The 9,476-nt window shown below is 45.6% G+C and overlaps 1 pseudogene; it reads right to left on the bottom strand.

Annotated features, from left to right (window-relative positions):
* Nucleotides 1-1,274: 1,274 nt before the first annotated feature.
* On the bottom strand, nucleotides 1,275-1,391 carry LOC136637883 (5S ribosomal RNA; annotated as a pseudogene).
* Nucleotides 1,392-9,476: the final 8,085 nt, after the last annotated feature.

A 9,476-nucleotide genomic window follows, 5' to 3' on the forward strand; every position in this document is an offset into this window, starting at 1 on the left:
TTGTGATTTGCAGTTAATAATGCCACTGTCATTAATGTGCAACAACAACAACACTGTTGTTGCTCCCACTTCACACACTTTCCCCTCTCTAACGCTCAGTGGGCAGTCACACTACTATGCCCGACATCTTTCCATCGCTCCAGTTGTGTCCCACACACTGACGCATTTCATATCTTTTCATCCAAGTGTGCTCAAAAGCTCTGGCTGCAGAGGGCTGACAAGTCAGATTAGTCGGGGTGTTTCTATGAAAAATTCCATTCTCCATTTAGAACTGTCTCTCTAACCTCGGCATTTTTGCAATGAGAGAGATGGGTGTGGTGTTATAACATCTTTATGGTGCGATGAGGTTTTGGGGGCCCCTTTTTCTAGTTTTGTCAGGAGAAATTGGAAACAGAGGTGCCTGGGGTTTGATGTTCATTTTTATGAATCTCTGTCTGGATTATATATACATATATATAAAATTGATCTCCTTCCATTTCCACTCCTCCGCACAAACGAGATCAATGCATCTTGTTCTACGGAGGACAACCCCAGGCCAACAATCTGGGCTAAATTATGCTGAGCCTTATGGAAGCCAATTAACTGTTTTGATCTTGAATGGATTCTTCTGCCACCTCCATGCTACAGTCTGCTGGCATGGCACCCATCTGAATGACATCATCCTGTCAACAGTCAGCAGCATCTTAAGTGCAGCTATTACACTGGCATAGTAAAAGAAAGGCTGCTTCTGTAAGAACATGGTTGATTACCAGGGGTTAGTGGCCCCCAAATTGGAGTGAGCTGCTGAGGCTCTACTCCAAGGCCTGCCCATCTGTCCCTGAGACATCCTCACATATTCAAGTAATCTATGGAGAGGCACCCCCACTGCCAGTGGTTTCTCACTGCAGCCAGCAGTTTTTCTCTGTGTACCTCTTTCAACTCACTTTTTTTTTTTGCATCAGCCATCCCAGCTCTGTCTGTCATCTCATCGAGAGCATGGCAAACTGTTATCCTAAGTGATGAGCAACCTACCACAAGAGTTACGCAAGAACACACTGAAGAGAAGAACCTCAGATTTTCTTAGCAGAACAGGTTTCCACTGTACAACTGCACAAGTCACTCACTGGATGGTTGCTGAATAAGTGAAATATTTTTGTTTTGCTTTGGTATATAGAAGAAAAAAAAATCACTTCATTTGAAACACATTGCCTGAAAAGGGAACATGTAGGTCTGGCTTGTTAAAGGATAAGTTAGCTGGTGGTTGGCAACCTTCAGTCTCGAAAGACTATGGTATAAGCCTACAGTACCTGGTATTCCCAAGCGGTCTCCCATCCAAGTACTAACCAGGCCTGACCCTGCTTAGCTTCCGAGATCAGACAAGATCAGGCATGTGCAGGGTAACAGTTGTATCACACATTATCATGTTTTGGAGAATGTGGCTTCATGTAACTTTGACTCTCAAGATTCTTCATTGGGGGAAAACACTCCAAGCTGCAGGCAAAAGCAGGTATATGTGCAGCTAAATGACATGAATAGGCATTTCCCTTTTTATCTGTTTCTTAGATATTTGTCATATCATTCCCTAAAAAAATGTTAGGATGCCCCCATTTGTCAAGCCAACTAACACCCCAATCCTATTCTACACTGGAATAGGTAGGCCAACTGGTCTGTGTTGTATCCAGTGCACGGTAGGAGGTGGCTGCCATGCCAGGGGATTTATCTCCCCTTACCCCATGTCGCATGGCAGCCCGGTGTAAGATCCAGTGCAGATTCGAGTAGCAGTCCGAGGCCAAGAGGGGTTTAGGATACAGCCAGGTCACCCAGGCAGTCCCACCCCCCTCCCGGGCTTGGTCCACCCCCTAGTCCGCCTTCTTCCCACCCTCCAGCACCTCGAAGCACCCTCATTCTGCCCCCCCACCCTCCCCATCCCCCCAGCTGCCCTTGCCAGTGCAACCATACCTGGATCCGGCAGCATGGAGGCTGGATGCAGCCTCCGCAAGCCAGCACACATCTGTGCGCTGGTTCAGCCAAATGTGCTTTATTGTTCTCATTTGCAACATTCCTGAGAGTAAGGGCCAGACCATAATGGGTCTGTATTGTACCCTAAGATGTAAGTTGCTACATAACAAACTACGCTCACTTTCAATGAATTCTTTGTACATTTCCAAATGAGGGGAGAGTGGGTTTGGTCCTTCCTCACCAATACATCAAACCTCGAAGGCCAATTTTACACTGACAATGGTTTATCACAATCAGGGATGCTGTTTAGAGTGGGCGAGAAGGGAATATTTCGGTTTGGCCTCAGGAACTCTTATCTCTCTCACTATTTAGCGATGGGGGCAGAGGATAATTACAGCAGGCTCTCTTAAAATAGTCTGCCTTTGTGCCATTTGATCTTGAATAGGTCTCTGCAGTGAATCTTGTTTGTTAACCTGTCTCCTGCCTTGACAGAAATTTTCAGCCTTTTGAGCATATGCCACCCATCCCAGGCATATACTCAAAAGGCATTTCTTGTTCACAGTCAGTAGAAAAGGAGGCAGTACAATTTTTAAAAAACCTACATTAGATAGAGTAAAAAATGGGGGAGATCGATCAAAATGTCAGTAAGTTAGAGAATCTTTGATGTGTTTTTAGGAAAAAAAAATCACTCAGAAGGAGAAAAAGACAACATTACTGAACTTATTACATGCACAAGTTAATATGCAGATTTATAGATCTTATATACTGTTGAGTTGCAGCTTTGATAAGAAGAGCTGCTACTTGTCTGTAACAACAGCTCCACCTGCAGCTTCTGCCAAACCACGTTAAGGTCCAAGGTGACTTGAAGCCTAAAATTTGTCCTCATATACCAGCCAGGCAGTGCCAGTATCATCCATTAAGGCTGGGTGGATTATATCCAGGGATTTAATCAAGGCCACGGCTCTAAAAGCCTGTACCTGCAACAATAAAAGGTGAAAGTGAGCACGGGTTAGGTAGGCTATTTACTGCTTCTTTGTGGTTTCCTGGTCTCCATGTGGCTCTCCCACTCTTGGGAATGGTTCTGGCTTCCTAAGAAGGAGACTGTTATGTATGTAAGTTATGCAGGTTCGAAATCCTACATAACTGATTGACCCAGACTGATGGCTGGCCAATCGGGTGATGGATTGAGATCCTACCGTCCAATTGGCCCCTGAGTTAATGTTTCAACTGCACCAATCATGGGGAGTCTAGGCAGAGCTAAAGGGTATAAAAGCCAGGTGTGTTTGCCTTGTATTTTCATTGCCAGGTTCTGTTCTGAAGATGGAATAAATGTATTGAGCTGTTATCTCTATGCCTTCCTTTATTTGCATGGACCCACTATATAACAGGGACTAAATACTACATACAAAAAAGTTCGAATATCTAGTATAATAATAATAAACTCCCAGTGAAAAGCATTGCTGGATATTGTAATTTTCCAGGTATTCAGACATTAACCCATTCAGCCTCCTTCCTCTAGCCCCTCCCTCTTGGGGCTCCTATGTAGCATCTATATGGCTATGTAGCAATGGTGACACTGTCAATTTCACTGCAGATCCACTTGGACCGCTCAGGCTTCCATAGTCAACAACTGCATTAGTGGCAACTCGGAAGATGGGGCTGGTGAGCTCCCTGAGCCAATTAACCCATTTCTGCCCAGCCCACAGATGTACACATTTTATCCCTGTTGCAAATATGCAATGTTGGGCAGAAAAGTCTTAATAGAACTTTCTAGATCATGAAGAGCTGGATATCACAGCTTATACTGTTTTCCCCACTCCAGATTTTCTCCTTAACCTGTGGGATAAAACACCCTCCAATGAAAGAGAAATCTCCCCATGAAGGCTGTGCACCCTTTCACTCCCCTTGAAATGATTTGAGGGACCCCAGTCATGGCTGACTGCCATCCCTGATAAGCCTCAGGTTATCCCCCCCCCCCCCGCCATAGTCCCAGCTGAGGAAGAAAGGTGACGGAGATGCCTCCACTTTTTTTCCTGCGTGGCTCTGAAGGAAAGGTGGAGGGGGCACTTTATACAGGCATTCAGGTTTTGTCTCCAGGAACACCAATGGTGTGGAATATCATTCCAACGGACCAAAGAGCCATTGTGTGTCAATAACTATTCTCTTGTTTACTGGCCTCTCTAACAAGGGTTCACTATGGAAAACGTACTCTCCCAAATTAACTGTTATAAACTGTGACCTACTGTGAACTTGTGTGATGTGACCATAAAATACATTACAGTTTAATAGAGCCTCATATGATTCCAAAGAGCAGGGCTTCATCGTCAACCGCTTAAAAGAAATTGGGGCTGCCAACCCTATTTATATCCAAAATAAGAGTGTATTTGACCAAGTAACTACATCTTGTCCAATTTCAGATTGTTAAGCATTTGGTTCTCTTTCCAGGAAATTAATAACTTTATGAAGCAGCTGTTCCATTTACTAGGTTTAAAAAATAATAATGGTGTTATAAACTACAGATTACTGTTTTTGAGGGGTGTAATCCCCTTAAAATTGGCCTTTCCTTGAGAGAGAGCCTGTCATTCCATGTGGGTGCATCTGAGAATCAAGGCTTAACATTCTGTGCAATTTGGGATCATATGAAGACATCTTAAATTGATAATTGTTTATACTGTTAGTCATTTGTTATTGAAACATGCTGGTCTGGGAAATTCAGAGACTCTATACCAGGGGTGCTCAATAGGTGGATCGCGATCTACCGGTAGATTGCGAGGCAAAATGAGTAGATCGCGGAGCCCTGTCTCTCCAAACTGTTAATATGTCAGTTTCGTCTAGTGACTAGACGAAACTGACATATTTAGCTGACACTAAACTGACACTGAAACTGACACTTTAGCTGCTCTTCAGGCATGCAGCAACAAAACTGAAGAAACTGACTAGACTCCAGCAGGGGCTCCATACATTAAAGGGGGTGTCTGTCAGACACTTCCTTTCCCCCTGGTAGATCTCCGGGCCTTGCTGGGTTTCAAAGTAGCTCTCGAGCCAAAAAAGTGTGAGCACCCCTGCTCTATACTATGCCCTCAGCACTTGGTGAAGGCAGATTAGTATATATCAGCCATCAGGACATCTTGGGCCAGCTCTTCTGAGGTGCAACCAAATGCTGTGCCCCCCTACCCAATGATGTATCAGCCTCTACTCCTCCCACTCTCCAATGCTCTAGCTCTGCATTCTCCTCTCCTCCACATTTACTTTTCCTCTCTGCCCCCCTCTTCCTTTTCCAATCCAAGGGAAGCAGGGGAGGCAAGCAGGTGGACAGAGAGGAGTACCCTCCACTAATTTGTTCCTTGAGGCGACTACTTCAGTTGGCCTAATAATTGGGCCTGCCCTGCATCTCAGGCATCAGGAGGTCTTGGCCAGCCCTGCACAGTACACTTCCTCCAATGTTTTTTCATACAGACCAGGGCCTAGGAGAGAGAGGTAAAGGGGGTAATTGGTACCTGGGCCCAGGGTCAGAAAGGGGACCCAGGAGCCAAAGGAGGGGGCCCAGAAAGTTCCTGGGATCTGACATTTTCCTATCTTACCTGAACTAACTGCCAGCGCATAATGCTGGGGCACAACCATGTGCATGCAGTGTTAACTGCTGCTGCAAGCCATACACACATACATGGAAAGCATCCATGACCCTCCTTAACACAGTGTCAAATCTGGGAGGAAATTGGCCTGCCACAGTAGCTCTTTGACTTGTGGATCCCATTACCAGGGACGAGAGTTTAGAAGCTCAGGGATCCAGCTGTGGGTTTACAGCTGCTGCAGAAGTTCATTTTCATCCATTCTAGTGTGAGCCTAAATATAATAATGCTAATATTCTGCAATCCATTTTCTATATTTCAAAAATTTTAGAGAGACTTAGGAATGTGTTTGGTTTTCCATATTACTTTATCTAGCTGCTAATGCTACATGGTCAGGTTGACCTGGACTCTGCATCAAGAAGCCTAGTAGACCTGAGCTCCAAAGACTATTGTGGCTGTCAGCACTCTCCCCTGCCCTACTTCCCCCCCAGTCTGCCTGCCCCCATTGCCCCCCTTCCTCTTTGGGAAGGGGCCCAGAAGAAACTTTGTACCCTCTGCTAAAATTCCTCTCATAGGCCCTGATACAGACAGCCACACATCAAGCTCTCTCTGCATCTTTCTCTTCTCCCCACATGCACACGCACACACCCACCCACCCTATATGAACAAAAGCATCTGTATTCATGCTTCTGTGCAGACACATAACTTTCTAACACACTTGCACATGTGCACTTGCACCTTGTCTCATTTCCAAAGTATCTTAGACAAGGCTTTCACTGGTTTGCTATCAATAGCACAGTCCTACACCTGTCTAATCCCCTGGGGGCTGGGGATATAAGAATAGGCCCTCAGTTTGGCTGTACTTGTCGTAAGAGGCGACTAAACAGCCACTGGGTAGATGGGACTCGTCAGCCTGGAAAGGCAGCTCATCTGAGAGAAGGAAAACTCTGATGCCAAACCTCCACTGCCTTGTGGCTACATCCAGTTATGGAAAAGGCTTCAGGAGTCAACCTCGAGGCAAAATCCGGAGCCGGAGTCCCTGAGGCAGTTCATGGCTGAACACAGTCACGTTCTGGCAACTCCTGCGATGCCGCTGGAACCAACCGTATTGGCCTCTGCCTTTCCATTGGACCATTTCAGCGACGTGGAGAGGGGGGATTTGCTGCATGGGTAACAGCCTATCCTCCATACCTACTTTACCCAGGCTTTGTGCACTGGAGAGGACACTCTGTTCCAGAACCACCATTCAGAGAGTGACACCATAGTCTTCTGAGACTGAAGGATGCCAACAAGAACACCTGTCTACTCAAAAGTAGGTTCCATTAAATTCTGTGGGGCTTACTCCCATGGAACTGTATATAGGATTACAGCTTTAGAGTATCTGTTCCAATGACTGGCCCCAGTCCTACTGGGTTAGCTTGATCCTAACTAACCCTCCCCCAACAATGCCACAATGCCAACAGAGTGGCATGGGGTTAGACCTGGGGGGGGGGGGTCTCATCAAAGTGACAGAACTTTCATTCCCTTCTCTTGGAGTAAGCTTCTGCTGCCCCGATGGGTATTCTTGGTTCTGCACCAGCTATTTATCTGTCATAGAACCAAGGACAGTAAAGGAGAGGAAATGGGAAAGTATGGGATAGTATGCATGCTGGTGTCGCAGGCAATCAACCCCTTCCCCACTCCATTCCACCACCCCCGCCAAACACCTGCCTCCCATGACTACTTACCTTCCTCATCACAAGTGACCCACTGCAGCAGTGTGCCAGGACCTCCACTGTTTGTGGCAGCATCCTCAAAATGGCCACCCGCATCACACTGTTTGCAACATTGTAAAGCCCAGTTAGGATTGGGCCCTTAATCTCCCAGAAAAGTCTAAAAATTATTCCATTGTGCATGGACACATTCTAAAGTAAAAAATCTTTTGTTGTTGTTCTGCTGATCTCATGGGAAAAATATTTAAGAGGAGCTTGGTGCATTTAGGAATAAGTATGGGTGCATGTTTGGATTTGCATGTTAACATTTATATTAAAATGTATGAGAACTGGACAAATATATAAGTGATGTTTGAAAATAATGAATCAGAGTCAGCCAACACTTGCTTTGCTAGATGGCAGCGGACTAGATTATTGGCAGAGTTAGTTTGTTCTGTTTTCTATCAGGGTTATGGGATGCATGCAATATGACTAAAAATGTATTTTCATTTTTGAGAAGGAAAAATATACTAGATTTTAGTTACAGGGCTACCATGTATACTGTTTTAAAGTGGTCTTCAGACTGCAACTTATGTCAGTTCTGAATGGTTAATTTTTTGGCTAATTCTTAATAGGAGACATGGCCACAAGCTAGAGAACTGTGTAATGAGACTGGGGCACCCAAAGAGCATGGAACCTGTCCTCCCCAAATCAGTGAAATTTCAAAAGCAGTTTCTGGTATGGCATGGAAGCCTCTTGTTCCATGGGGAAAAGTGGGCATTTCTACTGGGCATTGTGACAAAATTTAATTGAGATTGAAAATGCCAAAAAGCACATTCACTATACACCTATGTGGGATCTGCATGTGTTTTCTGCACTGATAGATGGGGCAACTTCAGTGTTTTGGTGAGTCACTCATGATGTTAATGAGAATATTGAGCAGCTTTTGAAACCATTCTCCAGTCGCACACAGGAGACTCCTGTTATGTTCCTAAAGTAAACTCTCCATGCTAACAAAGGGCCGCTCACAAATTGTACATTTGGAATGTGACTCTGGTTGGAGACCAGGGAAACTCAGTGGTGCTTTGTGTGGTCTGCAGGTGTTGTACATGTCTGTTGGTGTCCTCTTCTGCCTCTTGTTGTACAATCCACTTAAGCAGAGAAAGCCTTTCCCTATTATCACCTCTTGTGAACCAACATCAGGCCTGGTGTGAGCAGTCTGCATGATTGGGTGCCTGCCAAGGCTCAGGAAACCAATTACCAAGCATTGATACCAGAGCCTTAGGCCATTTCCTGCCCTGTTTTCTCTGACTGTCACACATGCTCAGATGTACACACAAAGCTAAAAGTGGCAGGCAACCCAGTAAAGAACAAGGAGGTGCATCATGGTAGAAACTGCAGCATTTTGGAATGCTGGAAAGCTTCCCATGACATTCTTCGAAAACACTGTTTTCCCAGTCAGTCACTTGTGGCCTGAAGAGCACTTCTCTACCCATCAGCACCAGCCTTTGGTTGCCCCTTCCAGCAGAAACCTGGCTAGTTGTTTGCCACCTGCATATCACAAGCAGGTGAAGTGGTGCTGGGGGCAGAGACCCAGGAAAGCAGCAAAGAGATTCTGTGGTTTGTGGCAGGATGTGGGGGCAGTTGGAAGCTTTGGAGTCTGGGAGCTGCTGCATAAATTCCTCTCTGTTTGTGTGTGTGTGCGTGTGCGTGTGTGTGCGCGCGCGCACGTGTGCGTGCATGTGTGTGTGCATTAGAAAGGAAGACTTCGAGAGCAGGCATTGCACATCTCTTGCCTGCAGCCTCCACCAACTCTGTGAACCCCTGTGTTAAATAACGGTTACCTCAGAGTAGAACATTAAACCTGAGGGTATAAATAGGAAGGCTGAGTGACAGAGCTCCTGCTTTGCATGCAGAAGGTCCCAAATTCAATCCCAAGCAACTCCTGGTAGGTTCAAAAAAAAAATTCTTGCCTGAACTCCTGAAGAGTCAGTGTAGCCACTCTCAACCAAGGTGGACCAAGGGACTGATTGAGTAGAAGGCAGTTTTCTGTGTACCTCGCAGTCTCTCTTGCCTGCTGTGACCTCAGCATGGACTACATACTTTGAATAATTCATACTGTACAGTATGAGTAATTGCTACAGGCCAAGACGGAAAGCAAAGAGCTCGGCACACAAGAAATATTAAAGCAGGAAGGGAAGGAGCTTATAGATTGTTTTCCCCAACTGGTTTCTGTTTCTTTTAACCTCCAGGAACTCCTGTATCCTGCTGAGGTTAA

This window comes from Tiliqua scincoides, chromosome 1 (assembly GCF_035046505.1).
Source record: "Tiliqua scincoides isolate rTilSci1 chromosome 1, rTilSci1.hap2, whole genome shotgun sequence".
In the NCBI taxonomy this organism is placed as follows: Eukaryota; Metazoa; Chordata; class Lepidosauria; order Squamata; family Scincidae; genus Tiliqua; species Tiliqua scincoides.